The following is a 16724-nucleotide window of genomic DNA, read 5'->3' on the forward strand; positions in this document are numbered from 1 at the left end:
GCTCTCTCTCTCTCTCTCTCAGGACAAAAACACTGTATTGATGGGTTCAGACACTATCTCAGAATGCCTTCTAAATAGCATGAAACATGACCTATCAGGACCTCTGGAATCGCTACTTAACTGTAGCCTCCAAACAGGTTTCGTGACTCATAAATGGAGACAAAAAACAATCATCCCTCTACACAAATGTGGGCCAAGTGCAGATCCACAAGTCTCATTAGTCTTGTATGCAAACAGAAATAATTATCATGGAAATTAACAAAAATGACATAGGAAACCTCCAGGCACTGGACACAACCCAATATGGTTTCATCAATGGCAGGTCATGCCTACTCAACCTAGTAGATATCTTTGAGAATTTCATCAAATCAATGGATGAGGGCAAAATGGTTCACACTGCCTACCTTGATCTGGTCAAGACATATGACACAATACCTCACTTTAGTATTGTTGACAAACTCAAGAGAGGTTAAGTATAAACACTTATGTCACCCAGTGGGCAGCCAGCTGCCTCACAAACAGGACACAGGAAGTTAGAATTGGAGAGTCCACTCCAGCAAAGAGGACCTTTCCTTTTGGCATTTACTTCTCTAAATTGGCCAATGTCAAGGGCCTCAGACTGACAAATGTGCAGACAACTGCAGGTTAGAAGCAGTCATAGAATCCCCCACCGATGCTAATGTTCTCCAGGAAGGGCTGACACAGGCAAATTAGCTTGTGTCAGAGCCATGTTCTAAAACTAAATGCCAAGAAATGCATAATACCATCATTCTGGAAGTCATCTACCTTGATAACTTTCATACTAACAACATACTCCCAAGAACTGAGACAGCAGTCAGGGACTAGGGAACATGCAGACAGTAATCTAGCCTTTTTTTTTAAAAGACTTTATTGAATTATCACTTGACACTGACAAATTTACATTTATACAAAAGTAATCAAACTGTATTAAATTAACATTGAAAAGAAGTTATGTTCTTACCATAATGTTCTATCTGTGTTGTTGATCTTCATTCATTATTGACTGTTGGGTTTTGGTTCTGACTCTCGGAACAGACTCTGCCGGTATATAAAGCTTGCGCCATCCAGAAACTCTGAAGCCAAGGCTATCCATACTGCTTCTCTTCCCTTCAGATCGAGTTTTGCCTATAGAGTAGAAAATCGGTAAACTTTGTCTGAGCAACAACCCTACTAGGACACCAGGACTAGCTCTGAACCTCCAGGAGTCTTTTGGACGGGGTAAGAGGGTGAGATGTCAAGAATGAATGAAGATCAACAACACAGATGGAACGTTATGGTAAGAACATAACTTCTTTATCTGATGTTGTCAATCTTCATTCATTCTTGTCTTTTGGGACAGAGTCATTAGCTAGCTGCTTTATGCCCTGGGAGGCCCTAGGGAAGGACATTCCTGAGCACCACAGAGCCAAAGGAAGCTCTTCCCCTGGAGACCGTATCCAATTTGTAATGAGTGATAAAGGTATTGGGGGGAGTAGCCCAAGTTGCAGCTGCACATGTCATCCATAGAGGCTCTGGAATGAAAGGCTACTGAAGTGGAAATAGATCTGGCAGAATGGGCCCTACCTTTTGTTAAGTCCAGCTTATTTTGTTGACAAATAAAAGTGATGCAATCTCTCAACCATTCTGACATAGTAACTTTCGAAACTGATTTGCCCAGTCTAGTACCTGAAAAGGATGGAAACAATTGGTCCAATTTTCTAAAAGATTTTGTTCTATCCAAATAAAAACATAATTGTCTGTGTACGTCCAACAAATGTAAACAATATTCTCCCCGTTTGACAAATTTGGGAAGAAATCTGGTAGATCTATGGACTGATTAATAATGGAATCTGACACTACTTTAAGCAGAAAGGAGGATTAGTTCTGAGTGATATTCTTTTTTTGTGAAAAATGATATACGGATGTTTTACACACACAGCCTGGAATTCTGAGATTCTCCTGTCTGACGTGATGGCTACCAGGAACAGAGTTTTCCAAGATACAAATTTGATATCAGAGGTGGCTGCTCGCTTGAAAGGCTGATGGACCAAACTCTAAGACCAACGTTAAATTCCAAGGTGCAATGGGCTCTTTGAAAGGCGGTTTCAAATGTAGAGCTCCCTAGCACCCTTAAGGAAGGTTTTGCAGAGACGGCGAAACATCAAGAAAAGACCATCATAACCATTATGGACATTTGAAATGGCAGCTAAATGAACTCTAATGGAAGAAGTAGAGGCTCCCAAATGGAATAAGGTATATAAGTATTCCAATTGGAATAAGGTGGATAAGTATTCCAAGACCTTGTCAATCATGGCTGAAAAAGAAACAATACCCTTTTCATCAGACCAAACCACAAATCTCTTCCATTTGCTAAGATAATGTTTTCTGGTGGATGGTTTATGAGAAACCAGTAGTATCTTTTGTACTGAGGAATTAAATTATTTCACCTGGCAATTACCAGAAGTGGAGAAACCAAGCCATCAGCTTGAGATTTAGTAGGTTGGACCAGGCCCTATGGATGAGACAACAGGTCTGCAGCTGGATCCAGAAACCATGGATGGTGAAACTAAGTGAGGCCAGAGAAAGGGAAACTAGACCTGACGGGGCCAATAAGGTGCAATGACACTCAATTTGCTTCTCAACCTTTTGGCTTTCTTCAAAAATTGGGGAATTAGAGGGATTGGTGGAAAGGCATAAAGAAGTCCCAGGTCCAATCATGGAGAAGAACATCTCTTATGGACTCCCCTCGAGCGGGAACTAGGGCAAGGTAGCTGCTGTATTTGTGGTTTATAGGAGAACCAGACAGATCACAGCAAGGCTGATCCCATTGTTGAAAAATCTTTGCTGCAACATCGGAATTGAGAGACCACTCATGAAGCAGAAGAATGCATCTGCTCAGTTTGTTAGCAATCACATTGGCGTTCCCCAGAATGTCCATTGCTATCAGAAAGCGGTTGGCGCCGATTGCCCATTGCCAAACTCTTAGGTAGGATCTGGTTCCCCCGTTTGTTGATATACAAGACTCGTGGCATGTTGTCTGACTGGATAGCAATTGTCCTTGAAGAGAGGGCAGATTGGAATGCTTGCAATGCTAACAGCACTGCCCTCATAACTCTCAACCTGGAAACATCAAAAATCTGGACAAAAGCCCATGAAAAATAGGTACAAATCTGTACGTGGATTAACATAAAATTTGCATACATAATTATGTAACCCACCCACTCTGATGGAATTCTGGGATACCAACTTTCAAACGCAAACTGAAGAACAGAACCAAAATATGGCCCCAGACCCTGTAGTAAATGGTAACCTTTTTTTTTAAATGTGTAGCAATGATGTTCACTGAGAAGAGAGAAGATGATGAGCCTTAGGAGTATGTTTTTGGAGACTTGCAGTATGTGGGTTTTGTGGTAAAAATAGGGCATTTAATGGTAGGCAATATTCTAATCTTATCAAAAGAATATTGCAGTTTGCTAGGACCTTCAAAAATCATTCTCCATGACCTACTGATCAGTGGTGTAGCCTGAGTTTGAGCCGCCCAGGACTTTCTGAGATTGCCGCCCTTCCCCTCCCTCACAAAAATCATGGTCGAATGGGCCCCCCCCCCCAGCACAGCCCTCCCCCTGCAGCCATTCCAATGTCTCATTATTTGAATATTTTGCCCCATTTACAATAAACACTAATGTGCATACTGCTTTACTTCTACAATGATTATTTGATTTCATTTAAACCTTTTAGTTTACATTTTATACCACAAATACTAATAGACATCTGCTAAACAAAGCAATACAGTCTCACAATGAAAACAGACTTAGCATTAAAACTTCTCTGCCCTTGAAACTCACATTCCTTGAAGCAGCACTGAAACCCACATTCAAAGAAAATCCACCTGGCCAGTGGTGGATAAAGATTACCACTAGGCTGCTTTCAAATCGTAGACCTCTTGCACACGAAACATACATGTGTTCTTTGATACACCCTCCTGATTGTATTAAATTATATTACTTGTATAACACAGCACACTTGTTAGAGCATGTTTTAAATTTAGTGTTTTGAACATTTTTCCAGTAAACAATGAAACAAAATGCATAAACCAATAATGACAAAACTGCCCAATTCAGAGCATTTACATCATAAAAGTCTACTCAAACTTATACTATCCACCAGTATCAGTAAATATGCGCAATCTCTGCAGAAGTAAAAGCCATCTAAATAATTTTGCATTAAAGAGGTCTGTAATTAATGAAGAGGTTGCTTTAACAAGCAACTTTATACTTCACTGTTTCATCTACAAATAAAGTCTCTGTTACCCTTGAGTAATAAATTGCCTATGAAACATTAAAAAAATGATAAGCTAGTAATATTGCAATAGGGAATGGATGGCAAACTAATAACTGGTTCATAATTACAAGGTATGGACATTTTCAGGACTCCAGCATCCACCCCCTTTAAAAGTACAACACAGTGCAGTCATTTATCTACATATTGTGGGAGTAGAACCCACAGCCTTTCTGCATTAAAAGCAAGCATTTTACCTGTCACGTTACTAATGACACAAGCAGACTTTGCATACACAGCACTAAACTTCTCTCCCCTTGAACTATTCAGCTCACGAAATTTGGAAAAAGCCAACGTGTATTTGGGGGGGGGGGGGGGGCAGAGGTCCAAAAAACAGGGACACATTTTAAACATTGGTTGTATAATCTTGGAAAGTTGCTAGAATATGATGTTTTCTGTTACCATGCCTTTCCTGAAAGATAAGAAGACAGAAACTTAAATGGCTATCATTATTTAGTGAATTCAGTTCTCAATGATTTGCTACAAAACCATACATTTTAAGAGGAACAGACCAAAAGTTATATAAGCCAAACATGGAACCATATCACAAGTGTTGACATAGGTAGGGAATTCAGGCTCTTGCTACCTGGGTAACACTAACCATGTCCAGAGATAATTAACAAGGACATTTTATATACACACACACACACACACACACACACACACACACACACACACACACACACACACACACACACACACACACACAAAGCCCTCTTTTCTGAGCGCTTAAAATGGAACTACAGAGATTTACTAGTGCTTAAAATGGTGCTACAGTTAAACTGCACACATACACCTTAAAATGGGGCCCTTTCTGAGTGCTTAACAGGGAGCTACAGTTTGCTGGCACACACTTTCTAAGTGCTTAAAACGGAGCTACAGAGATTTCCTAGTGCTTAAAATGGAGCTACAGTTGTCACGCAAGTACTTTAAGATCGATTTCTGAGTACTACAGTTGATAAGCACATGGACACAAACTTTTTAACAGAGATGATTTCCGAGTGGAAATGATTTCTTTCAGAGTGCTTAAAACGGAGCTACAGTTTGCACACACACAAGTGCTTAACATTCTGAAATAGACATTGATTTCTGAGTAATACACAGAGCTAGAGTTGCTAAGCACACCGACGCACACACAAGATGAAATGGTCGCTTAATTTAAGCTACAGTTTGCAGTCTTAACAGAGATTTCCAACAAGTGATACTGCCGCAATACAAATCGATTTCTCAGTATCAAATGGAGAGACACCCCTAAATTGCCAAACAGTTCTGCTGCTGCCCTTTCTGGTCAAATAGATTGATACTACTACAGGATATACAATTCTTTTTCTTACCTGGAGGACCTATTACGGCATGTAGTCAGTCGGGTGCTGGGCAATTGTTGCAGTGCTGCTATACTCCCGTCAAACAGTTCAAATTAACAGTCCAAGGAAGCTGATGTTACTTAGACTTGCAAACTCTGCACAATAAAGCACGCCAGCCAGGAGCCGACCTGCCAGACAGAAGATACAATAGCTGATGATGGTAAATTTTATATGAAACTAATGGTCATTCAAGTAATATTTTCCCACTGTCTTATAATTAAGGAAAACACTATTTGAGCCTCGCAGCAGTTACACACTACAGTGAAATTTGTTTTTCTCTTCTTTTTTCAGGTACAGTATTGCAATATCACTAGGCAAAGAATATGCACCAATGAATGCATGAACAGTTCTAGCTTTAGAAGACAATCTATACAAGGCAATAATCTTTTCACACTTGGATTGTAATCAGGGCCAGGCAACCATACAGGCTATCATATTTAATTAAAATTATTTGCTCCCATGTCCGTTAGAAGACTGAAGCACTGCACAATTTATAGCATCTGTGAATGCGGACAACCCGGACGTCTGCAAAGGCTGCATCACTCAAAAAGTGCAATTAATGTAACTTACTAAATGTCGAAGCTGTAACTTAATTTAAGTAACAGGTAAGACTTTTCCAAGGGCATCAAACTTTAGAAAATACCTCCTCCTAAATTATTAATTTCCATCAACAAAGTAAAACTAACCAAACAATGAAAATGCAGGTTAATAAAACACTGACATATTCAAACGTGATAAGAATAACATTGAGCTCTAAATGAGCCAATCAGTGAACATAAATATTCACACTCCACTTCAAGCGGAGATACACACGCACCCCTTTGTAGGCTGGTGATGCATGGTGTTGCCAGCCATATAGTTAAAGTTGTTGTAACTTGTAATACAAAAAATAAAAAAAAAATCGGGAATTAAAGGGCCCACTCGTGAATTTGGGGCACCCCATTATTTTGCCCTAAAAACGGTAGATACTGAGGAATTCGGTATGGTTGAGAGGTATGACTGCTCTCAGTTCTAGGATGTTGATATGCAAACTGGCCTCTAAAGGGGACCAAGTGCCTTGGACTGTCTTTCCCTGAAAATGCCCTCCCCACCCCCACCCTATCGGGGATGCATCTGTGGTCACTATGGCCTTAGGCTAAGAGGGGAAAAAGGGGGGCATAATAACTTGTCTTCTGGCTTCATCCGCCAATATAAACCCTGCTTGCTCCGGCCACCAATATAAACCCTGGTTGCACCGGTTGGATATTCGGATTGGGTGGTACACTGGATGAGTTAACATTAACCATTGTGACACCAGCAGCCACTGAAGCAGCCTCATGTGGTATCTCACCAGAGGAACTAAGGTGATTGTCGCTGCCATAGACCCAAGGAGCTGTAAGACCTGGCGAGCCAGAACACTGTCTTGAGAGAGTACCACTTGAAGTTGTGACCTCAACTTCTCCAGTCTGTGAAGTGGAAAAGCAGTCATGCAAGATTTTGTTTTTAGTCTTGCTCCAATAAATTCTATGTTCTGTGTGGGGGATAGCTTTGACTTTACCTTGTTTATCGAGATGCCTAAGAACTCTGCAAGCCTTAGAATGGAGTCCAACGCAGAAAGCAGCAGATGCCTGGCGGGGGCGGTGAGGAGCCAGTTGTCTAAATATGGAAACACACGGAATCCCTGTGGCCTTAAGAGAGCTGCTACCACTGCCCTGCATCTGGTAAACACCATGGGGGCTGTGGTGAGACCAAAGGGCAGTGCTCGAAACTGGTAATGACTGGCTCCTAGCCAGAAGCAGAGGTATCTTCTGGAACCTTTGTCCATTTTTATGTGGTAATACATGTCCTGATCTATGGAGCCCATTCAATCGTCTTTCTCTTGAAAGAGAAGGATACACCGAACCATGACCATCCAGAATTTTGTCTGTTGAACAATCTAGGTCAGTACACTGAGGGCTAAGATTGGCCTCCAGTCTCCTGTCTTTTTTTGGCACTAAAAAGAATCTAGAGTAAAATCTACATCCTATTTGGTCTGCTGGGACTGTTTTGAAGATTCTTTTTTGAAGCAGCTTTTGGATTTCTAATGCTGCTATATCCCTCTGACTGAGTGGAACATCTGGGATTCGCCTTTGTGGTCTGGGTAAAGACTGAAGGGAATATGGTAACCTCTGGTAATTACTGTCTGCACCCAGGCATCAGATGATGTTGTGTGCCAGGCTGAATGGTGCAGAGAGAATCTTGTCCAGACTGCTTCCAGCGGGCCGTTGCTCAGGAGCGCTGGTAGGGTTGTCCAGAGAAGGAATCCCTGGAACCCTGGTTACACAGGCCCCCTCTGCCACAGGAGGGGCGTCTTCCTGAAGAGTTCCCTCCTCTACCCCGGGAGAAATACTTCCCACGTGTGTCCCGAAAAGGCCTGTGGGACTTTCTGAACCATATTTTTCCACTCCTCTGATTCCTGGAGTAAGGTAGTTGAGGAAAGGAAAAGCGCATGCCCACAGCAGAAAGGGTCTATCCGTCCTTCTCACACCTGGCTAAGGTGTCTCTGACTTTTGGGCCAAATAACAAAGCATCAATAGAAGCACTGATAAAGGAAGACTTGAAGGAGTCTGCAAAGTCACAAGCGCATCCAGGTGTGATGCCTAATGACAACGCCTGTAACCGCTGCCCTGGATGTCCCTTCGGCTGTATGTGCAATAAGCCACATGGACAAGTTGGAGAACGACTCTAGGGTGGCAAGCTGTGAGGCAACCTTATTACGGACCATGTCAGACACTGCTCCTGCTAAGGTCTCTGAAAGCTCAGTTATCAGATCCCTTTGGAGTTGCGTGAAATGTGCCAAAAATTCAAGGACTGTATGGCGAAAGTCGATGAAACAAAGACCCGCTTTCCAAATCTGTCCATCGTCCGGAATTCCGGTTTGGAAGATGGACAGCTGGACTCTCCACAGTGAGTTCCTTTTTTGTGGCAGCTGTCACCAGAATGGCATCTACTGCTAGATCTTTTGACCAGTGAAGCTGATCCTCGAGGGCAGAAAGAATTTTGTCTGGTCTCTGGGGAACTTTCTCTATAGTATCAGGAGCCTTCCACACACAGTGCATGATGAGTTTGACCAGTTCATCGGCAGGTGGGGTCACCCAAAAAGTAGAAGGCCAGGCATGAAAAGCCTCCAAGAAAACAGATTCCTTGAAGGATGGATTTGTGGGCTTCCAATCACCCCATCTGTTTTAAAATTTCCAGGATACTTCCGAAGGAGACCTCCTTCAGGGGATGACAGAGAGGACCCTGCCCTTCATCGAAATCTGTATCTTCAGTGACTGATTCTTCTGGAGAATCCAGGTGCTTCCTCTTGCATGAATTCTTAAGGGGGGACTCCTCAGGGGGAAGAACTGAAGAGGACTCCGAAGAGAGGGGACCCTGCAACAACAGGGTGTCTTGCTGCTTTTGTGCCTGCTGCCCCAAGGTAGCAGATCGTGACAGCTGTGAGACAGAGGACACATAGATGTGCAACTCCGACAGGGATAGTGCCAACTGTAAGTCTGCTGAGGCAAGGGCTCTCTCCATAATCTGGAAGGCAGGCCCGCCATAAGAAGAATGGAAGCCCAGAATAGAGAACAACAACCTCAGAAGTGGGGTCACACCCCACTCCAAACAGCCCACCTCCAGAGTAGGAGCTGTGAGAAGATTTGTTAGTGCCAGGGCACCCGGAAGAGTGGACAGCGCCGTGGAAAAAAAAAATCAGACCCGGACCAGGGATCCTGGAGATGGCAGCAAATCACGGTCCCATGGGTGGGTTGGCTCCGATGGAGCCACAGACCAGAGTCATTTCTGGAACCAAGGTGAGATCCACCATCGGCACTGAAATAGTTGGCACCAGGAACGTTGAAGATGAGGGCACCAAGACCTGTGGAGAGGTTGAAGGAGGAAGATAAGAGGGTGTCCTGGGAGAGTAACCTTCTGCTCCAGATGGGAGAAGTCCTAGAGGGGACAGGAAGGCCTCTGGCTGCCAAGAGCTGATCAACTAATCTGACTACATCAAGCTCTGAATGGCTCCTGGTGGAACGGATGGACATACCCAAGGGTGATTTTGGCTTTTCAAGAAATGGACATAATTGCTGACCCAAGAAGGGGTCTACAGATTGGGAGTACCTAGTCCTGGGTGTACTCTCAACCTTCAGCACTGTGGTTGGTTGACCAATAATTTGCTTTGCAGGGGAGGAAGTAACTGGAATGCTTGGGGAGACTATTGTTGGTGCCGAGATGGTCACTGGTACTGATGATAAGGTTGGTGCCATAGGAGTTTTATTAGTTTCATCAGCTGGCACTGTAGGAGACGTGACAGGCTTCGGTGCATGAGCAGAAGTCTGTGTAGATTTCGGTATCTTAGCCCTTGCTTCCATGCAATGAGTCAACACCTGGGCCTTAGAAGATTCAGCTTCAAGTACTTTAGGAGATATAGGAACAGAGTGACTCCTTTTCTTGGATTCCTTTCTGGGAGACTTGAATGTCTCTGCCTCAGACGAAGCCTCACTAAATGGGTATTTTAGCAACCCCTTGAGGATAAGTTTACTATGCCTCTCTGCAAGGGTTCAAGCACTGAAACCCTTGCAGAGTTCACATGGCGGCTGTATTTCCAAAAGTGGCACCCCCAAACAAACACATAAAAGTTGCCTATTGGAGTTTGGCATCTTTCTGCCACATTCCTCACATTGCTTGAACCCTGTGGTTCCTTTTTGTTTTTCTGCCATCTTTCAAAAACAACAAGAGGGAACATGCACAGACAGACAGAAAGACATGCACACAAGAACTCATGAAAAAGTACAGTTTTTTTTTTTTTCTTTTTAAAGGGCTGTACCAGCAATGGTAGTTAGAAAATTACCTCCAAGAGGGTAAAAGGAAGAAAGAAAGAAAGAAAGAAAGAAAGAAGTGAACATAAAGATACCAGGAATGGTACTGAAGAATTTACCAGCGGTAAAGGGAAGGGAGGGCCCTATACCAATGAAGGTAAGTAGAATTTACCAGCGGTAAAGGGAAGGGAGGGCCCTATACCAACGATGGTAAGTAGAATTTACCAGACAAGGTAAAGGAAGAAGGAATATATAAATACTCACACTAAAAACACAAACAATAATAACTACCAAGGAAAAACAACATAGGTTCATAGGCTGGTACTAGGCTATTGGACCTAGGGCCTATACAAGCCTAGCCATAACAATTCCCTGGCTATTTCTTCCCTCAATATTTACTTCCCTGGACCCCTGTCTAGCAGGGCGACTGATGTGATCCCGGGGTGAATCTCCTATCTCCCATCCAATCATCAAGGTTCCTTTTGAAGAGGGCCAAAGAGGCACTCTGCATGACATGTATGGGCAGTCTATTCCAGATTCTGTGGAGTCTCTGGGTCAGGAACCTATCCCTCCAGCATGTTTTGTTCATTGTGATGACAAGGTTTAGATCCCTGGCGTGCATCTCTGACAGAGTGGGATTACTTTAAGTGCAGCATGTCCAACAGCTCTGGGATTGACATGGCCTTGTATGTTAAGCAGAGATCGCCTCTGAGTAGATTATATGTGACAGAGTATAGGTGGAGTCAGCATAGGGCATCTGCTTTAGGCCTGTGACTCTTTTAGTGAGGTATTTTTGCAGACTTTCCAGTTGTTGCAGATATCTTGAGAGGTACATACCAAATGGGGCGTTGTATTCTATAATGGGTCTAATGAGGGATGAGTACAGTGGGAGAATGAACTCCTTTTTTCTGGATAAAAAGCCCTTAGTGATGAGGTGTGCCACACAGAAGGATTTCCTGACTGTTGTGGTGATGTGGTTATCGAAGGTGAGACCACTGTCCACCTGTGTCCCCAAGTCTCTTATCACACTTTCGATGTTTAGTGTACTGCCACCTATGTGGTAATTCATGGGTACATGTTTTTTCCCCAAAGGGGATACTAAGAAGTTATGTACCTACCATAACATTCCATGTTAATTGTCTTCTTCTCGCCTTCTTTCTTGCTGGATGGGTTCGGAGCCGACCCTCAGCTCCGACTCGGCCAATACTAAAGCTCGAGAGCTTATTCCACTGGCTTGAGGCTCCCCTATATCCCACAATGCTAGGCGGTAACTACACAGATCTCATTTGATAACTAAAACCAAGCAGTTCTGGTCTCCATAGAATGGAGAAGAGAGAAAAAGAACCCACCTCTATATATAAAACTGTAGGTAAACTACCACAAACATAAAAAGGGAGAATAGAGGTGGTAGAACATGTGGGAAGGAAAAATCCCAATGGAAGTTCCCAAATATTCCTTTCGGTCTCTCCAGGCTAGGGGAAGGAGGGGGCCTTAAGAAAGAAGGCGAGAAGACAACTAACATGGAACGTTATGGTAGGTACATAACTTCTTAATGTTAAGTTGTCAATCTCGCCTTCATTCTTGCTGAATGGGACCGCGTCCCAAGCACCTTACCCCGGGTGGCCTATCGGAACAGACTCTTGAGAACAGTGGAACCAAAGTTGGCACGGTTTCTGGAGGCCATATCCAATTTGTAATGCAAAATAAAGGTATGAGGAGAAGCCCATGTGGCTGCTGCACAAATGGAATTTATTGGTAGCCTGTCCTGAAAAGCTACAGATGTAACTAATGCCCTAGTTGAATGAGCTCTAGGTCTTGAAGGCAGTTTTTGATGTCTGATTTCATAGATGAAGGTAATTATAGAGGTAAGCCATCTTGAAAGGGACACTTTAGTAACTGGAAGGCCCAATTTCCCTTCAGCATAAGACAGGAAAAGCTGATCAGATTTCCTGAACTGTTTAGTCCTGTCTAAATAATATCTAAGTTGGCGGTGAACATCTAGAAAATGTAACTTTTGTTCCGACCTGTTGGAATAATCAGGGAAGAAGACGGGGAGATCAATCATCTGGTTTAGGTTTGCCTCAGAGGAAACCTTAGGCAAGAAGGATGGATTAGTCCGGAGGGACACCCTGTCTTTATGGAAAACTAAGTAAGGAGGACGACTGCAAAGAGCATGAAGTTCAGATACCCTTCTAGCTGATGTTATGGCTACTAGAAAAAGTGTTTTCCATGAGAGCAACTTAAGAGGGCATGAAGCCACTGGTTCGAAGGGGGGAAGAATCAAGGATGCTAGGACCAAATTCAAGTCCCATTGAGGTGGGGGATCTTTGATTGGGGGCTTGAGCAGAAAAACACCTCTTAAAAAGGCTTTGCAGAGTTTATGGGACATGATACTGGAGTCCGAGACACCTACATGAAAGTTAGATATAGCAGCTAGTTGTACTCTAATGGTAGATGAGGAAGAGCCTAAATGAGCTCTGCCAGAAAGTCTAGGATAGACTGGATAGGTGCAGTGAAGGGGTCTATATTTTTTGATGCTGCCCAGAAGGAAAAACGTTTCCACTTACTATTATAAATCCTCCTGGTAGAAGACTTGTGAGAGGCTATCAGGATGTTACGGACCGAATGAGAGATTAAGGGAAGCCTGGCTAGGGTAGGAATCGGAGAAACCATGCTGTGAGGTTGAGAGATTGAAGGGAGTGGTGCAGCTGGCCCGACTGGTGGGTCAAAAGATCTGGCACCGGGTCCAGATGCCAAGGCTGCTCCAACAGGTAATGATGGAGGAACGGAAACCATATCTGTCGAGGCCAGTAAGGGGCAATGAGGATCATGGTGACTCTCAAGGCGATAGCTTTCTGAATTAATTGAGAGATCAGTGGAAAGGGGGGGAAAGCATACAGAAGTCCCCGGGGCCAATCGTGGACTAGAGCGTCTCTGGTGGGATGGCCTGGTAATGGGAAGAGAGTGAATAAGTCGTGACACTTGCTGTTTTGGGGAGTAGCAAAAAGATCGCAGCAAGGCCAGCCCCATCTTTGAAAGACTTCTTCCAGCACTGATTTTTTTAGAGACCACTCGTGAGGCATGAGAATGGCCCTGCTCAACTTGTCCGCAATCACGTTGGACTTCCCGGGAATGTGCATTGCTATCAGAAAACGCTGAGAAGAAATCACCCACTGCCAAAGTCTGAGTGCCTCTCGACATAAGGGGTAGGACTTGGTTCCGCCCTGTTTGTTGATGTACCACACTACGGACATATTGTCCATCTGAATTGCAATAGTCCCTGTGGGAAGAGAGTCCTGAAGGGCTTGCAACGCTAAAAGCACTGCTCTCATCTCTAAGACATTTATGTGCAAGTGGCACTCGAAAGGTTGCCACATGCCCTGGACTGTCCTGCCCTGATAATGCCCCCCCCCGATCAGGGAAGCGTCCGTTGTCACCGTGGCGATTGGGGGGGGGGAGAATGAAGGGTCTGCCCTGGAGAACTTGAGGTGATGTGATCCACCAAGACAGGTGATTCTTGCATGATTGAGTTAGTAGGATGATGTGAGACATCAGGAGCTGTTGGAAGGACCATTGAGTAAACAGCATCCACTGGAGGATCCGCATGTGAAAACGAGCCAAGGGGAGAAGTGTAATAGTAGCTGCCATGAGTCCTAATACCTTCAAGACTACCCTGGCTTTGACCTTGTTGCATTGAAGTAGAAGGTAAACTTGTTTGCGGATATCTAATACTCTTTGCTCTGTAAGTCTGGCGGAAAGATGGACTGTGTCTAAGGTGGCACCTATAAAGGTAATAGATTGACAAGGCGACAAGGCAGATTTTTCGAAATTTATTGAAATGCCTAGAGCTTGGCAAGTTTGGATGGTGAAGTCTCTGGATAGAAGCAGTTGATGTCTGGTGGTGGCGGTAAGGAGCCAGTCATCCAAATATGGAAACACCTGGAATCCTTGACGTCTCAAGTGAGCCGCAACCACTACCATGCATTTGGTAAACACTCGGGGGGCTGTAGTGAGACCAAAGGGCAGGGCTCTGAACTGGTAGTGACTGGCTCCCAGCCTGAAGCGGAGAAACCTCCTGGAGCGTCTGTGCATTTTGATATGGTAGTACACATTCTGAAGGTCTATCGAGCACATCCAATTGTCCTGACCCAAGAAGGGGAGAATGGACTGTAGCGTGACCATCCGGAATTTTGTTTTTTTGATATAATTGTTTAACTTGCTGAGATCCAGTATTGGTCTCCAGTCCCCTGTTTTTTTGGTACCAAAAAGAATTTGGAGTAGATTCTGGATCCTTGCTGGTCTGCTGGGACTGGTTGGATAGCTCTGTTTGACAGCAGCTTTGATATTTCTAATGCTGCTTGTTCCCTTAGACTGGGTGGAACGTCTGGAAGGGATCCTTTGGGTTGGGATGGGATGTGAATAAAGGGAATTTTGTAACCCTCGGATATGATTGACTGTACCCATTTGTCTTGAGTGAAGGAAAGCCAGGCTTTTGGGTACAGTGATAATCTTCCCCCGACTGCCTCCGAAGGTGGACAGCCGGGCAGCTCCTCAGGGATGCTGAAAGGGTTTATCAGAGAAAGTTTCTCTGCTACCCTGGTTTTGCGGACCACCTCTGCCCCTAGGGCGGCGTCTATTGTTATTCCCCCCTCTGCCTCTAGAGGGGAATCGACCTTGTGCATCAGATGAGAGTCCCTGTGGTTTGAGGAACCACATTTTTCCTCCCCTCTGACCTTTTGGATAAGGTCTAGAAGGGGTAGAAAAACGGACTCCCACGGCAGAGAGAGTCTTACCTTCCTGCTCGCACCTAGTCAATGTATCCTTCACCTGAGGTCCAAACAACGTTGAGCCATCAAAGGGGGAATTGGTGAAGGATGCCTTGAAAGGGTCCGCAAAATTGCAAAGCCGCATCCAGGCGTGATGTCGTAAAGCTACACCTGTGCCTGCGGCCCTACTCGCCCCATCAGCCGCATATGAGATAAGCCGCATGGAGGAGTTGACAATCGAATTCAGGGTTGCCAACTGGAAGTTCATTTTGTCTTGGAACCCCTCAGCTGTTGGATCCTGCATGGCCTCACCCATATCCTTGAGCAAATCCCTCTGGAGATGGGTGAAGTGACACAAGTAGTTCAGCGACTGCATGGAAAAGGTCGCTGATGAAAACATCCGCTTACCGTACCTGTCCATGGTCCTAGACTCCTTATTAGGAGGATGGACAGGTACCGAAGGATCGGCTAACTCCTTCTTAGTGGCTGCGGCCACCACCATGGCATCAACAGAGACACCTTTAGATAGAAACTCTTTCTCTTTAGGGGCAGTAATAAATTTTGACGGCCTCCTTGGGGTAGGTTCCACTGAATCAGGGGCCGTTCAAGCCTTCCTTGCCACCACTTCCATAAGGGGGTCAAAGGGAGGGGACACCCAGGAGGTGGAAGGGCGAGAGCCAAATGCCTCAAGATAAACCTACTCGTCCTCTGAAGGGTTAAGGGCGGGCCAGTTCGCCCTCTGTTTCAGGATTTCAAGGATGTCAGCAAAAGAGACATCCTCAGAGGGGGACAGAGGGGAACCTTCAGATTCCTCCAAGTCGGTGTCAGAGGTGATAGACTCAGGGGAGTCAATGTGCTTCCTCTTGCATTGTCTCTTCCGAGGGGGTTCTCCTACCGGATCAGGAGAGGCCTCGGAAGAGGAGGATATTCCCAATGGGGAAACCTGAGGAGCTTGCTCTCTATGGTCTGTTACAAGGGGGTGGGTACAAACCACCGCAGGCACTGAAGAGGGAGGAGCTGACGGAGCCGACTGTGGGGTAGACACTGGGTTTAGCACGCTCCGCATGACCTCGAAGGCGCCCCTATCAGCCAAGGCCGGAGGTCCCTGCTCCGAGGAGACAAGGACCCCCCCCCCGGCACCGACAGCGACGGCTCCGAGGCCGATGTCGGAGCCAAACTCACCAGCGCCGACGCCCTGAGAGGGAGAACGGGGTCGGACAAGGGTCCGATGCCACTCGCCCCCTCGGAGCCGACGAGGGAAGCTTGGCACCACGATCCCTCCAAGGAGGAAATCGGAGCAGACGGAGCCGAAAGGGAAGGTATCGGCTCCGAAGCACCGACAGCCACGGCTCCGATGAGCCCCGGCTCCGAACTCAAAGGAGTCGGAGGAGGAATAGAATCAGGGATGGGAATAGCCGCTGACTGTTGAGTAG

The 16724-nt window shown here is 45.1% G+C and overlaps 1 protein-coding gene across 1 annotated transcript in view; it reads right to left on the reverse strand.

Annotated features, from left to right (window-relative positions):
- The window catches only part of CDK17 (cyclin dependent kinase 17), a 1919677-nt gene that overhangs the window by 1722288 nt on the left and 180665 nt on the right, over nt 1-16724 (reverse strand). The window lies entirely within an intron of this gene.

Source organism: Protopterus annectens, chromosome 11.part0, assembly GCF_019279795.1.
Source record: "Protopterus annectens isolate FY-2018-M chromosome 11.part0, PAN1.0, whole genome shotgun sequence".
NCBI classification, from domain to species: Eukaryota; Metazoa; Chordata; order Ceratodontiformes; family Protopteridae; genus Protopterus; species Protopterus annectens.